Here is a 17,202-nt window from a genome sequence, read left to right as displayed (position 1 = left end):
GATCACATGACACAGGTGCAGTTACATACATGCAGGGCAATACACCCATACACACAAAATAATAATTTTTTTAAAGTCAGTCCTGAGAAGCTGCATGGAGATGAGATACCCTGAGTTGAGCTCTTTCTAGCCAATGAAAATGTCTTTGCCAGCTGGTCCCACTCACCAGATTTCGTTGTCTACTACTATAATGTTTGTTTTATAATGCTTATTTTTCTGTATATATACACACATATACATATACGTACTAGGTTTCATTAGAACATTTTCACGCATATTTCCATACACTCTCCAACAGCCATCTTGCCCCCCTACTAGCCCCCTTCCTCTTTCCAAACAATCCTCTTCTACGTCTTTTTTTTTTTTTGCTACAGATAAAACACGTTGTACATGTCATTCTGAGTCTGACTTATTTCACTTAACATGATGATCTCCAATTGCACTCATTTTCCTGGAAATGACATAATTTCATTCTCATATCTGCATAAAACTCCATTGTGCATACATACCAAAGTTCCTTCACTGTTCATCTGTTAATGCTGAGCAACATGCTTCCCTATCTTGGCTCTTGTGAATAGTGATGCAATAATCATGGATATGCATGTATGTTGTATGCTAAATTTAGATTCCTGGAGGTATTTACCCAGGATGGCAGAGCTGGATCATATGGTGGTTCTGTTTTTAGGTTTTTGAGGAACTGATATACTGATCTCCATAGTGTATGCACTAATTTATATTCCCACCAACAGTATATAAGAATTCCTTCCTCCCCCCAACCCTCGGTCGCATTTGTTGTTGTTAGGTTTATGATACTAAAATGCTTATTTCTCTATGGACCAGTTTCTTTGGAGTCTGACCTAATTTCATTTGATTCCTGCATCTAACAACTAATGGACAAAGCTGAATGGAAATCTCTTGAAGACACTGGATTCTTTCATATTACTTCAGGGACTGTAGTTTTCTTAGAACCCTTACTGGCTTCAGTGCTTAGTGTCAACAAGCTGATAACTATTTTGCTAATTGTGATTACAATATGTTGGTATGCTTCCAGCAGCTTAAGCTTTGACAAATATTACCAAAATGCCTTGAACTAGCTTTCTCTACTACTGTAATTATATACTTGAGTTTATATGAAATCCACTTTGCTTACAGGCTTTTATAAAAAGATGCACCTATTTACCTACTGCTATTGTCTTTTTTTCTGAAGCATAATGGTAAATTTAGCATAGGGTTTAATATTCATAGAAAGGGTAAAATCATCACCTCCATTAGAAGTTGAAGCCCAGCACCCACATGGCAGCTAACAACTGTCCGTAACTCCAGTTCCAAAGGATCCAACAGCCTCTTTTGTCCTCTGTGGGCATTTCATGACACAGGTGCACTTATCTACACACAGGCAATACACACATACACATACACATAAAATAAAAATAATAAATAAAATATTTTTTAAGAAAAGAAGTTGAAGCCCGCAGAGAGTTTCTAGCATGCTGTTGTCTTTGGGGAGTGCTTCATCTGGGATACTCCAATCCCCTACTGCTCACAGACCAGCAGCACTGGCACTGACTGCGATGTCAGGGCTATCACAGTCCTTCCACACTAGAATCTGAATTTTAACAAGACGTCCTGTTCATTTTTGTATATGTAAAGTCTGGGATATGTTACTCAAGACCACATAGTGACACATTCTGCTGTTATGGTCACATAAGGAAGAGAAGTCAACTCCTTTAGAGATAAACTTTGTTTCAGTCTCTATAGACCACAGGAATGATGAGCTTATCGCCATTCTTTGGTAACATTTGTGCTCACACATCCCACAAAATATGGTAGCCTTATATTATATTATAAGATAACATAATTTTGAGCAGTGAAATATAATTTCCTCATGATACACTACCAATATATACATATATAAGAAAGCAAAAAGCAATGAGATTAAGATGAGAAAAAAATATACATGGATTATAATAGCCTATGTGATATACTTCCTGCATGTAAGTTTATGGATTTATATAGTTCTAATATAGGAGCACTGTTTTGACACCGACCATCATAATCCTAAAAAACTGGAATAACACTTTTCTCAAGAGTGCTGAACCCAGAACCTTGCTTTGCTTATTTACCAGGGTTTATCTGGTAGCTTTGGAGGAAACGAATTTAGAAAATCCCTCCTGAATCAAGAAAAAACAAAATTTTAAGACGTATATTTGTATAAAATACCATATACCTACCCTAAAACAAGTCCTTCCATGAGGAAGAAAGCCCTCCCTGCATAGCGGAACTGAACATTCCTCTCCAGGTTTAGAAAGGCGCAGGGACTCCTTCTCCTGTTCTGTGGAAGGCTGGGTGGGTCTTTCAGACACTGCTTCCACTAAAATTTTACTGAGTATCCAAAAGGTCGAGGGAGAAAAAACACATATACAAATGTTCTGACTCCCACTGGACAGCCCCAATTATAATGTTAAAACCCCATCATGGAGAAAAGAGAGTCAAGGGAGAAGCATTCTTATCAGCTGATTACACGGGTATCTAGTTTGAAGAGGGGAAACTGTAGAACTGACATCTATATTGTCTCCCCCAACCACACATTTATAGCCAAAGGGCTCAAAAATGGGGCATGTGAGATGAGAATCTGCACTCAGTAAAGGAGTGACTTTGTCTTGAGATCTGACAAAGCAAAAGCGATGCCAAACTAGAAAATCTTCACAGCTGAGGGAAGAACTCCCATTCTCAACAAAACTGATAAACACCAAGCTACTGCTCATGATACATGGCTAATTAGTTTCTTCATCAAGACACTGTTCCCTTAAAGCTTTCATTGTTGGAAAAGTCTGTTCCTCTACATTGGGATATTTTTCTCCTCTCTCAAAGAATTCACGGGTTTAGCTCCTGTTTTTATTAAGTTCTGTCTTGGGTCCTGCCTGAGACAGGGAAATCACAGTGTACTTTCAAAAGACCTCACATTGTGCACAAGTGTAAAGTAACCTGACCAGGGGACTAACCTACATTAACTACAGCAATTTAAAAACTGAGACCATGTGCCATGTCAAAAGTACTAAAAGCAAAGAAACAAAATGGGCTGATTTTCAAACCAATGCCATAGCATGACCAAGGTGGTTTCTGCCTGGTGTGAAATGCTCAGGGTCTGAGGGGTTTTGTAAGAGACTACAGAGGCTGTCGTTTGTCAGAAAGGCTGTGTAAAGATCCGTCCCAGGTGCCATTTGAATCCTGTTGTTTCACTTCTGAGCTTCACTGACTCGCCCCTAGCTTGTATGTACTAAACCAGGTCAGTTCTGCCTTCATGTTTATACCTCTCAAATAGCTCCTTATTATGTTCCTCATGCAAGATAAAGCATTCAGAAAGTGTAACATTAAAAAACAGAAGCTAAAAAGAATATGCTACTGGAGGTATGGCTGATCCAGTAGGACTTCCGTTCTTTTCACCTGGTAACTATATGAACAACATTTTAAAATAAAGATTATGAATATTTTAAAATTTACTCCCTAAGAGAGAAATAAAATTGAGTACTGTCATCTTATTCTGAAACAGATAAAAAATAAATACAACTTCTATCATCTTACCTATATTAACCATGTTTTCTAATAAAAATTTAAATGCATTATTAGTACTTAGATAATTTAGCAGTCAATTTCAAGAGTGATATTACAATGTGATGTTTATCTTCCAATAAAATCAATCTAAATGCAAACCCAACAAAAGACTTCAGAAAAATACAGGGCATGACTCAATATGGGATTGACTTTTGAAGCTCTCGCCACTTCCAGAGAATCATATGTGGGTCACTAACCACACAGAGCTTCTAAAGAGAAACCCAGGGAACAATGAGCCTTTGAAAGGAAAATGGAAGTATCTTTCAATGCATCTCTCACAATTGGTTCGTCTACTGTCAAGAGCTAAAATTTCAGCAATAATAAATTTGACAGCAATCCTTTAATAAAGTCCATTTAACTGATTTCATGAGGACCAGCTCTGTAAACCTTTCCCACAACTAAGAAAAGTCAATAGTGACTCCTCCTGAGCTAGCCAAGGTGAATAGAGCAGAGCAGCTGGATGCCTAGACCCTGCTGCTCGTCTGCCACCTGAAATAAACACAGTGCTTCCAGAAGCACTCTGGTGTCAACATTTTTAGTAAGATCTCTTGTAGCAGAGATATAAACTGCTGGTCCAAATGTGTTATCGACTGGGCAAAAGGAAAGTCCATAGAACCAACACCCAAAGTTTGCCAGATGATAAGCAGAAACTGGAACAACCTCCTTGGATCTTCTTCAACCCAGTAAGATTAAGAAATGTTCAGATATGTCCTATAATCAAGTGAAATGGAGAAAGGGTGTGGTATACTGTAGTTGCTAGAGAGAGGTGGAAATTGAGGACCTCTAGATGAAATGACAATGGTGATGATGCTGGCTGGCTAGTATAAAGCTCTTAAATGAAAACTACCCCTAGCATGGTTTCTGAGTCTCTACAAGAGCCCCAAGAAGGGGCATCATTCTCAGTTTCATAGATGATTAAACTGGAGCACACAAATTAAGCAACCTCCCCAAGACCATGAAGAGAGTAAACCAAGAGATGAGACTTATTGAAAGACAAAACTACAAGGCAGAAGAAGCTCCTGACTACTGTGCACATGTCTCCTGAGACTTACATTCTAGAAGGAATAAGCAAAGGACAGATCTTACCTGTCATATTAGCTCTCAGATTTTTCCTTATTTCTCCTGATATAAAAGAAATGCATATTCAAAGCAGCACAGAATAACTGGTATGTGATTTTTCTGGCCTGCCCTTCCCTCCTTCCATCCAGTCCACCACCCAACTAAACATCCATTTAATTTATCTAATTCTGAATCAACTTCAAACCATAATAGAAAAAAGCACAGGAGCAAAATGTCATAAGAGGGTTGTAGAGATGGCTCAACAGTTATAAGAACACTGGCTGTTCTTGCAGAGAACCCAGGTTCCATTCCCAGCACCCACATGGCGACTGACAACCACCTGTAACTCCAGTTCCAGAGGATGTGATGTCTTCTGACTTCTGCAGGCACACAGACTTGGGTGCACCAATGCACGTGCACAGGCAATTCACGAATACACACAAAAATAATAAATAAAACTGTGTTGTTTTGTTGGGTTTTGGGGTTTTTGTTTTTATTGTAATGTACTTCTTTTTATTAAATTGTAAAACTGCCTGCTGTCAGAACATACACTTATGGATATAAAATACCTTTTTCTCTAGTATCTGCTTTTGTGGAGCACGTGGTTTTAAACAAACAACAACAACAAAATTCTATACTAACTTCTTGGCCTCAGAGCTATTTAGTACTTATACCCAAACTATCAAGTATAGCTAGTCTATGTACAGGCAGAATTTATGGAAAATATTACAAAGACAATGCCTTGGAAAGATGACACAGTGTGGGAGAACCATGATTGCTAAACTGGTATAAAAATTTAGTCAAAATAAAGTTTTAGTCTATGATATCTTTGCATAAACCTTCAGAGGAAGAAAACTGAAGACACATCTCATCAAATACTTTTTTTAATATAATAAGACTCATTAAAGAAAGGATGCCATACATCGTGGCAGACGTCTGTAATCCTAGTACTTGGGAGGTTGAGACAGGAGGCCTCAGTTACACAGTGAGTTGAAAGCCAGCAAGACAAAACAAGAAAAAGACCAGGGCTACTTGGGAAGACGGGATGACCCAGATCAAAAACATAACTATAGTGGGTCTTGCTCCTCTGTATATGTTTGGCTTGCCTAGAAAAGGAGTTACAGGCATAGACATAAATGGTTCAGTGGCTCAGTAAAGAAATTATCAAATCAGTTGACAGCAAAGAGATGGATAACTCTGGGTAAGGACATAGCTTCACTTTCTAAAAAAGAATTACCTATCAGAAAAATCATCTGGATTGAAGAGCAGCATTATACGGAAGCTCAAAAAAGAGAAAACTTTATTAACAAAGCTAGGCTTGCCTGATCCAGTGGAAAATTTTTTAGTATGGGCATCAAGCCTACATACTCCTCCATTCTCCCTAATTCAGAGGCCATCTGTGGGTTTCTGGTTGACCAGCATCCACTAAAACCATGACTGGGGTTTACAACCTGTAGCTGACATCAGGAGACCTGAGGAGGGTTTTGATAAGTCTTTTCTTAGGCAGTTTGACTGAGTAAGGCATGAGAAGTGGTTGATATATAAATACTAAAGATGACAGAAGCAACAATTGAGCTTCCTAATGAATATTTCATGTGATCATTGTTCTCTTATCAATAAGAACAGACATAGAATCTTAGCACCTCAATTATCAGGACATGTTAATAACCCAAATATCAATAAGTCATCCCCTTGGTATAATTTTATTCCTCATTTCTTGCCCTTTCCACAGGCTATTATTTTTAGTAGCGCTAAGTTATTTTTTTTATGGTGTCCGTATGGGAACTTGATTTAGTGACACTTTATGATAAGGATGAAAAGTGCGGTCTTCCATACTAAAATCAAAGTATATGCTGAAAAGGAATGAAAGTTCAATACATGTAATAACACTATCTTTGAAAACGTGTTAAGTGAAATAAGCCAAACACTGTATCATTCCACTTGATATGAAATACAGTACCTGGAATAGGCCAACTCATAGGCATGGAAAGTAGGATAAAGATTATCAGGGATGGGGAGTTTGAATGGGGAGTTATTATTTAACTGCTTGGGGTGACAGAAGAGCTCTGGCAATGGCTTGGGATAATGACTACAGAATAATGAATGTACTTAATGCCACTGAATAGTAAATCTAAAAATGGTGAAAATGATAAATGCTGTATAATGTATACTTTAAACACAATAGTATCTTTTTCACAGTTACCAAAAGAAAAAAACTTTCCATAGAATTTCTTGAAATATTTTTAAGACAAATAGATTGTAAGTTCCATGAGGACAGGGATCAGAGAAACCTCTTTCATGTACCACCATCAAATAGCAGGATTTTCACAAATGTCTGTATAGTAAGTGAATGCTTAAGAGGAAGAAGAAAGGTTCTTCTAAGTTGTCAGTATGCTACTTGGAAAGTACCATATTTACTCTCTGTGAAAGAATACAATGGCGCAGATTCCAAGAGAGAGTAACACTCCTACATCTGAGCTCCTAGCTCATCTCTGCTTCCTGCAAAGCCTGTCTTACAATGTCTTATACACAGTAGAAAGCTAATAAATGTTTGTGATTCTAAAATCAACGTCATATTACTGCTCTACTATTCCCCCTTTTAAAAATTACTTTTTTTTGTAGATGCACTGTTCCTTCAGTCACAGGATAAAAAGATAAACCTCACACTTACATAAAGTGAAGGTAAACTTATAAATAGCTAGAATACACCACGCTTAGAAAAAGAAACAGCATCATCCAAACAGAATTTAGATGAAAAATAATAGCTTAGAGTTCACCTTTACCTTTTTAGGAAATAATGAGATGTCAAAATACAAGAAAATTTCAACTGTGAAGAAAATCCAAATAATTCATTCCTAGAAATCAATGTCTGATTTTTACAATTCATTTTTAATAACTACAGAGGCTCCTCCTCCAATAAATCACTTATTTTTAACCATTAATGACATCAATATTTTTCTCAGTTAGCTAATAGAGCAGTTAAGTAATCTTTCTTAGTTTTTTATTATGAAAGTATATAGAACTAGTTTCTGGCCAATATGTAAGCCATTGATGATTTTGTCAACCAATATTTACTGACCAAAACATTTACATTTCAAGTAATTTACTAATTTAAAGTATATATAAGTAGAATATTTTAAAGCAAAATATCAAATGTTGGAATCCTTAATATTTAGCACCTGTGTAATAGGTAGGTCCAGACAAATTCACCAAAATCATATCATATATTAGTCTCACTCTGAACATTATGAAAATGCATCCTCCAACTTCAAAACCCCTCACTACTTAAAACAGTGTCCCAGTTAACACAGGAAATAGTAATTCATCCTCTGCAGAAGTCAAGGTTTGCATTTCAAGCTTTTGATTTTCATCTTCTTCGTGAGCAAGTAAGCCTCATTTTGGAATAGCCTGTCTACTGCCCTAGGCTTTCGTGCATGCAGGGGTTTTCCATCAGCATCCAAAACACTAACAGCCCACTAGTAAAGCCAGCACTTTAAGCAGAACTGCATGAAGGATTATCACTTCTGTGCATGAAAGAGAACCACTACAGATATAACGATGCTAAATAGCACACTGACCTCTGCTCGGTAGCACACACTTAAAGCAGGAACATTTCTGGACTCAGGGAGGGGAGAGGGGAACATGAGTAGGGAAGAAACCCCAGATCCCTAATAGTAGAGATATTAATTCCACTCAGATAAATCCAGCTAAATTCAGTTTACCCAAAGACAAAGTGGTCTCTCGTCCTTCACTTGCTGGACTCAGAGGGCATTCAGTCTAGCATAGCCAGGCAAAACAATCTGTATCATCTCTTTAAGCTGTAATAAATAAGACTAATTTCCAAAGAAATCAGCTTCACCTATAGCAAAGAAGCAGTCATGAACATTTTCTTCATCTTAAATCTGCTACTGGTGTTTACAAACTACAAGCAATAGCCTCGGGAGCCTCCAGAGACTCTTCATGAGTAACCCTTGTCGGATCCTTAATTTAAATACCCCTTTATCAATCCGTGACAGTTCTGGCAGTTAAATAGAAAGGAATGAGTAAAATGACATGCATAAAATGAATCCTTTTCAAGTTATAAATGAGTCAGGATTCAGACTTGCCGAGATGCTCCAAATTAAAGCCCTTGCTATAATTTCAGGCATGCTCTGTCTTACCGTTTTGCTGTTGTCTCTCTCAGGCTTGTTTCACCTGGAACTCTTTCACATACCTCTAGCAATGTGTTTGCACCAGGCCAGCCTCAGACAGCAATTGAATTCACATCTTTCTGCACTAGCAAGCTGAAATGGTACGGCCGTACTACAACCAACAGAGGGGGAAGCATCAGCAGGGAAAAAAAAAAAAAAAAAAAATCCAGAAAGCACCTCAGAGAAGCTGATGTCAGTGGAGTAAGACCAAAAACGGTTTCAGAAGAACACAAAGGGCAGATTCACATCCAGTATCAACAGCTTTAACAGTTTAATTCTCTCCCTAAAGTAATCTATGTTTTTTCCTCCAAACACGATGGACTTGCCTGTGGAGTTCCCAGGAAGGCAGAGTAACCAGGCTCTGCAGCAGCATTGCAGCCAAAGTAACCATGTATATTCTGTCCAGGCAATTCACAACACACTGTCTCCAGAAATATATTGATTTGCAATGCAATGCTGCTTCAGAAGAATATAGAATGGGAGCCAAACAGCTAATGGTGATTGCACAGGAAGAAAAACATTTAATCAAACGATGCACCTTATCATGCTCAATTCAATTTTTTAAAAGCACTAGAGAAAGCCAGTAAATGTCCTAAGTGACAACCTGATTAAACAGTAATCTGAGGTCCTATAGAAGGCAAAGTTTAGACTACCATTATCAATGCTGCAAAAGCTGGGAAAATGGTTTAATGTGTCTATGTGCATACGTTTGTCATATGCAAATTAGGCATAATGAGGACTCTAAAATTACCATGCACCAAATACATGAGGTTAAAAAAATGCACAGGTGTGGCATTTACTGAACCCAAATGACAGAATGCATAGTTATGAGCCTGCAGAATTATTGATGGGCTTTAGGGTTCATAACATCCTCAAAAATAAAGAGACCAACATAAACAAGAGCTCACAGTCTTTGGTCAAATTGTGCCAAGTCACGCCACAAGATTCTGGGTGGCAAAGGAAGGGTGCTAAACTGCTACTCTCTTAGCGCCCCCTACAGGGGTGTGGTTGATCTATAGTTCAAACATGTTTTAGAATTTCCTATGGGGGGCCACAAACAAAAGTTCATGAATAAGATTAAGATAGAGCACAACCCGAAAATACCTTAAACAAGAAATTTAAAAGTGACATAAATACTCACTTATTTGAGAAATTTAGGTACAAGAGGAAGTAGCTACTGTGCCAGTGGTGAATGGTCAATACTCCCAAAGCTCTTGGGACTTTATACACAGATAGTAGGTCACAAGGAAAGAATATTTGCCCTTCAAATCCCAGCCAATCTAAATGCATCACCTCCTCTATCTGCTACTTCACCTCCACCATTCTGAATGACACCACAGAGATATCTGACTTTATTTTTTTTTCTCCAACAGAAAAGCTTTTTTCAAAATCTTACCAAAAAAAGTGTTGTTAAAATACAAATATTATATACTTCCTTCTTCACCAAAGCTAAGGTATGTCCTTTTTGGCATATGTGTATGCGCAGTTGCATGGGTATGCATGTACATGTGTTAGCCAAAAGTCAACCACAGAGATCTTTCCTCAAAAGCCATCCACCTGATTTTTGGAGACAGAGTCTGTCACTGGTCTAGAACTCTCAATTATACTAGACTGCCTCCCCAGTGCTGGGATTATAAGAACACAAGCGTGAACTTTCACAGAGGTTCTGGGGACTGAACTTAGGACCTCATGCTTACAAAGCAAGTACTTTAACAACTGAGGTAGCTTTGCAGGCCAAGTTGTCCGCTTGATATCAGAAAAAAATTTGAATTACATGAGTACCATTTCTGCAGAGCAAGCGTTAGTTCCAAAATGTCTTACAAGACTTAAGGTTTTGTATGTATTTGATCATCACTCCTACCCACAAACATTGTAAAACCAACAGCACTTCATATGTGAAACCTTCAGGATTTAATTATGTGCTGCTTCATAAAGCTCTCTTGTATTATTGGCATTGTCCCTATTTTAAGGCCCTTAAATTACAGAATAACTCATCAATTTCCCAACTCCATGTTTTAGGGCTAAATTGATCTTAGGCAATCTCCCTTCTCCATCATTCAATGTTCCCTGAAAACTAATCCAAGTTAGAAGCACCAACTCAATCACTTCATCAAAATGTTCCTATGACTTATCCTGAAAGGGTGCTTAAAGGCTTTTTGTTTACTTAAAGGTATTCTATATAAAAACCGAGACATTAACATAAACTTTCCTCTGCTCTTTCATTTATTTATGAAACAAACATATATGATATACATACACATATATGTATATATATATGTCAATGTGAACAGTCATGTTTTCTACATTCAAGTAAACAAGTGATTAGAAATAAAGCAAGTCAGTGGTAGCATAGTTGCCCACAATGCACAAGGCCCTGAGTACATGCTCTAGTACTACAAATACATACATAAACATATGGCATGTAGGATGAAATTACCTAAAATTATTAAATATATATTAAATCTGCAAGTAGATCAGATTGGATCTAACTTAAAAATTAGAATTTAGATGAGTCCCAATACTTAATAACACCTATCAAAAAAAATCTTAAAAACTAAAGAAATAAAAGAGGTTATTATAATGCAATAAAATAAGTTTTGGTGTTGTTTTGAGACAAGGTATTATATAGACAAGGATGGCCTCGAACTCTCTACGTAGCTGAGGCTATCCTCAAATACATGACCATCATATTCTAGTCTCCCAAATGCTGGATACCATCATGCCTGGCAAAACAAGTTTGGTCTTTTGGGTTTGTTTTTGCTTTTGTTTCTGTTTGAGACACAGGATCTCATAGCCCTGGTTGGCCTGGGACTTGATATATAAACCAGATTAACCTGGAACTCATACAGATCTGCCTGCTTCTGCCTCTTCCTGCCCTGCCCCTACCCCCAGGGCTGGGACTGAATGCATGAGCCACCATGCCAGCCTGACAAATGTTTGTGAGAGCACTTGGTTAGGTACAATAACCTTCCTTAGGAAGCTCAGAAGAGACATCACAGAAGAAGTGGCATAAGGCTGGGTTTTCTGGACTTTGCCCAGAAGGGGAAGGCATGTGAGGGAGCGGCAGGAGACCTGACTGGGAAGCTGCCTGAGGAGACAGGGGAGCACAATGGTGGCAGCAATGCAGGCTGAAAGATGGATCGATGTCAGAGCATAAGGGGCCCTGTAAACCATACCAAGAACTTAGGGATTTGATCCCGCAAGAGACTGTCATTTAATCCAAAAGGAAAGCCCTACCAAACTATAGGCAGAAGGGGAACTGGTTGGGGTTCTTCATTTTTCAACAAGGAAATGGTACAGAAAAATGGGTCTGGACAAGTGAAGAAGGAAAAAGGTTGAAGACACTTGAGAAGCAAAGGCAACAGTTCAGACAAGACTTTAAAGGAAGCAATGGAACTGGGAACAGAAGACAAAGGAGATGAGAGGTGTTCAGTTACTTGAGTGACTGGACAAAAGGCATAATAAAAAAGGGGAACTCAAGAACTATTCTAGTATAACATGGTGACCGGTAGGGTCATAAACGACAGGAGTAGATAGATACAAGGAGAGGAAGCTGTCTGGTTTCTGACATGTGTACATGTACATATTGAACAGGTAAATGTCTAAGGGTCTGGTGTTAATGTGTCTTGGGTCAGGGTTTCCTAATGTCAGAACTAAGCTAAGATGCTAATCCACCTGACTTCTTGAGGACATGTCTCAATGAAAAGGAGTGAGGCGGCAGGACTAAGAGGAGAAATCAAGGAAGAATGTGGCCCCAGAAGAAATACTCAACATCAGTCCACCTGAAACTAAAGGATAAGCCATTTCTTTCCACTGACTGGGGCCTGGAGAGCACGGGCTCATGCAAGGTAGGTGCCCACTGACTACGTGGACTTGAGTGGGGCACTTATAGAATCTGTCCAGCACTGGTTCAGTCAAGGTGGGCAATCTTCCATCTCCCCACAGCTGAAACTGGCCACAGGCATCTTTGTCTTTGCTCTTTTCTCTGTCTCCAACGTTCTCTCCCAGCCTACCACTGGTCAGCTGACACCTGCTGGACCTCAGCAGCCTCCTCCGGAGCCCTCCCTTTCCCTCCCCAATCACACTGCACTGATTTTGTAAACTAATTTGCTTGATTTGTTTATCTTCACCTCCAACTAGAATATAAACTCCTCAAGAGCAGGGGCTTCTATGCACTAGTCCCCTGGGTCTCTGTAGCCCTCAGAACAGCACTCAGAGCTTGTTAAGTAAGTAAATAGTAGGAAGAGCTGCTGGTGACATGAGTTCAAACAAATTCTATGGGCAGGTGTAGAGTGGAAATGGAGTGTGTGAAAAGAAGAAAACAACGGTGTCAACGAATACAACTTCATGGATGGCCATAAAGTAGCAGTCAAGACAATGACTAGAGGCAAAGTTTCAGGAAACTAATCCTTATTTTCATGCAATGAAAAGTATATTTATGGGGGACAATGCTATTTATCTGGAGCCCCACAGAAGAACACAGTAGAGACTACAATGCAGTTCTTAGTTTCAAAGAAAATAAAGTCTTCTAAATAAAGATTATGTTACTGGATTTGGTAGGGATGGGAAAGAAGCCTGACAAAGAAGCAAGAATCTGGAGTTTATGTAAGTTCATTTTTTCAGGAATTTTTGTATTCTGAAACATATCTTGACCTGCCCTCATTTAAAAACAGGTTCTAGTGATCACAAACCAGGTTACTTCAGCTGGTGGTAGTCAAGCCATGAACACTAGTGACAGTCTTCAGGTTTTCAGTGAGCAGGCAGGATCAGGTGGATCATGTGCCCGATAACGTCTCCGCACTGCCCTGCTTTATTTTCACTATTCCTTCTTGTATTCTGAAACATATCTTGACCTGCCCTCATTTAAAAACAGGTTCTAGTGATCACAAACCAGGTTACTTCAGCTGGTGGTAGTCAAGCCATGAACACTAGTGACAGTCTTCAGGTTTTCAGTGAGCAGGCAGGATCAGGTGGATCATGTGCCCGATAACGTCTCCGCACTGCCCTGCTTTATTTTCACTATTCCTTCTCTCCTGACCACCAGGCTTCCCCACATGCTCTTCCTCCTACCATCACCAGACACTTCTCAGTCTCCTGATGAGCTTCTTTGGTCTTTCTTGCATTGAGCAAATATCATGGCCAGAAGGTGTGTTTGCTTCTTTAAAGCAGAGCTGGGAACTTTGTCCAGAGAGGAAAATATGCAGGCTTTACTCCAGTCACTTTGTGGTGGTTCTTGTCTGCTGAGACACCCTGTTGCATGCCATACTACCTGGAACTATCTCGGGCACTGACAGATGTCTGACCTTTACATAAGCAGGAAAAAAAAAAAAATGAAGAAACAAGCAAATGAAGAAATAGAAAAATGCTTAAAAAAAAACACTAAACAAGGAAAAGGAAGCATTCACTAATTAAAGATTAGGTAACGGGTAGTAGAAAAGGCTACTTTATGCATATAACTTTGCCTAATTATGAATTAACTCCATTAAATCTACAGGAGAAAACATTTTGAAGTTTTTTAAACAATGAGGAAAGATGGGGGAGGGTCCCCAAAATAACATAGTTATCAAGTGATTATAATTCCATATAACCCTAGCAATTTTTCTACTTAATCATTTACAATGAAATATTTATTATATTGACTGGATTTTTAAATATTCATATTGCTTTACCAAATCTAAACACTAACTTTTCGGTAAACACGACAAATTTTACAACTTAATTCTTCACCGTCGGCATTAAGAACTTGCACTTCTGTACTTGGAAAATGTCATTTACTTAAAACACTTCATCAAAACTCCACGCAGTTCTGCGGGAGCTGGGGTTGAATGTGAAAAGTCATTCCATAGCTATCCACATGTCACAGTGCCATTTCACTGTATCTTAAGGATTTTTCTCTTACTATTGCTCAACTTGAGTGTTCTCTGGCTTCTAGAGGGGAAATAAGTGGAACCAGTTTTATCTATGAACACAGTGATTTTATGACTCAACAAACTTAGTCTTCAAAAACTTCTGTAGTTTGTTAAATTGCAACTAAAAGGAAGATAAATTATAGGGAAAAAAACATGAAGGCAAACTCAAAACCCATGTACCCAAAGCAGAAATAAAAACAGAACAATCCTAATAAACACACTCATACCCATGTAATCCATATCTTGCTGTTGCTTTTTGGTCTTTTTGAGACAGGGTCTCCCTGTAGCCCCAGATGACCTGGCTGGCCTTGAACTCAGAGTGCTGGGATTAAAAGCAGGCACCATCACACCCGGCCTTCTTGTTGGTTTTAAACTAATCAACATTTTTATTTTAATTGACAAGTTATAGCTGTATATAGGTATCCCTATACTCAGATACAAGGTGATGTTTTGGTTTAGGAACATAATGTAAAAAGTTAAATCAGGATAATTAACATATCAATCACCTCAAATACTTATTCTTCTGAAAACACTTAAAATTTGCTGTATTAGCAGTTTTGAAATATACACTATACTACTGTCAACTATATTCTTCATGCTTTGGAAAAAATAAGGCAAAAAACACTTACTTTTCCTGCCTGAGATGATACCCTACCACCACTGCAGACTGGCCCCATTCCCCAGCCTCTGCAAGCATGACTGAACTTCCTGCTTCAACTGTTTCAGGTTCCACATATACATGAGAATATATGGCATTTTTCTTTCTTTGCCTGGCTTATTTGACTTATGCATAATGTTCTCCAGTTCCATCCATATTGTAGCAAACAGTAAAATTTCCTTGTTTATGAAGGCTAAATAGTAGTCCATTGTGCATATATACCATATTTTCTTTACCCATTCATCTGCTGGTTTACATGTAGGTTGATTCCATAACTTGGCTACTGTAAATAGACCTACAATGACCATAAAGCACAACATCTTTTTGTGAAAACAACCTTTTGAAAAGCTGATTTCAAAACTTTTTATTAAATGCCCAGAAATAAGACTGCCAGATCTGTTTCTTGATAGCTGTATTCCCTGCAGTGCTGATATAGTCTGGATGTGATGGGTGCTCTAATGTTTCTTAGCTAGAGAAAAATACCATGCTGGAAAAAAAATAAAATGTCCAGGTGAAAAAAAAAAATTGCTAGGGTCTTCATCTAGGCTGAAAATTGAAAGCCCAAAGACAGAGCTACTGCAGAGGAACTTGAGGCAGCTATGGCTATCAAGAACCCGCATGGAAGGGAGCCATGGCTCTAACAAAGCAGGTTGATACAGGCGACAGGAACAAATCAGGCTTGGATACTTTCACCTGCCTTTCAGTTATGCTTCTCCCCAGGTTCCAGACTGCTCCTTTTGACAGAAGAACTCTCTCGTTCCTTCATTCTCTCTTAAGTTTTGCCAGACAACAACTTGTCTGCATCTTACTCTTTCCTCCCCTAGGTTAAGCTTAAACTTTCAACCTGTAGCATACTGGACTTGCTGTTGCATTGAGACATCTGTTAGTTTCTGTATACCTACCATTCATGTGGCTTCTACATATGCATACATGCACACTTTCACATGAATTGTTTGTTTAGGTGATATATAAACTGTGTGGGCATTTTTCCATGTTTCTGGCCTAGAAGAAACACATAGTTTTGATACAATGCTACCTATAAAGTGTGTAGAACGGAGAAAACGCAGATGGAAAAATGATTTTATTGTGACCCTATTCACATAAGAGTCATATCAGAGAGTACAAAATGTTTAGAATTAATACGATGTGAAAATTTTGAATTAAATAAGACTTCAGTGGCACATGCAAATTCCTCAGAAAGCAGCAAAATGAAAACCAAAGGACTGAAAAAAGATATGAGTGCCTCCTCTCTCACTGGTATTATGTGTTCAAGGAGGCCAGCACCTATAAATCCACACTGTCAAAAGGCTCCTAAAGGAAATATTCTTGTTTGTTTGCTTGCTTGCTTTTAAACTTGCCTAAGTTTTTTAAAGTAACTTTGAAAGGAGACCAAAAATTTTGGTTCAGGGTTATAAACCGGCTTTGTTGCTTTTAGAAACATCATTCCAGGTTGCTAAAACAGTCATAAAATTATAAAAATCTTAGAGCTGGAGAGGTGGCTCAGCAGTGAAGATCACTGACTACTCTTGCAGAGGACCTGGGTTCAATTCCCAGCACTCACATGGCAACTACAAACCGTCCTTAACTCCAGTTCCAGGGGAATCTGAAGCCCTCTTCTGACTTCTGTGGCATTGCATGACACGGGTGCACGCACTTACATGCAGGCAATACATTCATACACATAAAATAAAAGTAATAAATATTTTTTAAAAGAGAGAAAGCCTTAGAAGCCACCAAGTAGACATGTAAAAATAACTTTTAATTACATTTGACA

General features: G+C 38.5%; 1 protein-coding gene across 7 annotated transcripts in view; it reads right to left on the bottom strand.

The window, feature by feature from the left end:
• Nucleotides 1-17,202, bottom strand: part of Cdk14 (cyclin dependent kinase 14) — a 633,917-nt gene that overhangs the window by 504,318 nt on the left and 112,397 nt on the right. The window contains exon 1 of one of the 7 annotated variants that reach the window (XM_008822525.3): nt 8,885-8,960. The exons of 5 other annotated variants lie outside the window; for them this stretch is intronic. The gene's annotated coding sequence lies outside the window, so the exon portion shown is untranslated. Of the gene's footprint in view, nt 1-8,831; nt 8,961-17,202 lie in introns of those variants that run through there. One more of the 7 variants, XM_008822524.3, reaches the window with a different exon arrangement.

The sequence above is a fragment of the Nannospalax galili genome, unplaced genomic scaffold (genome assembly GCF_000622305.1).
Source record: "Nannospalax galili isolate Female #2095 unplaced genomic scaffold, S.galili_v1.0 scaffold85, whole genome shotgun sequence".
In the NCBI taxonomy this organism is placed as follows: Eukaryota; Metazoa; Chordata; class Mammalia; order Rodentia; family Spalacidae; genus Nannospalax; species Nannospalax galili.
Note: the sequence above shows the minus strand (reverse complement) of the source record. Positions and strands in the feature narration are given on the sequence as shown.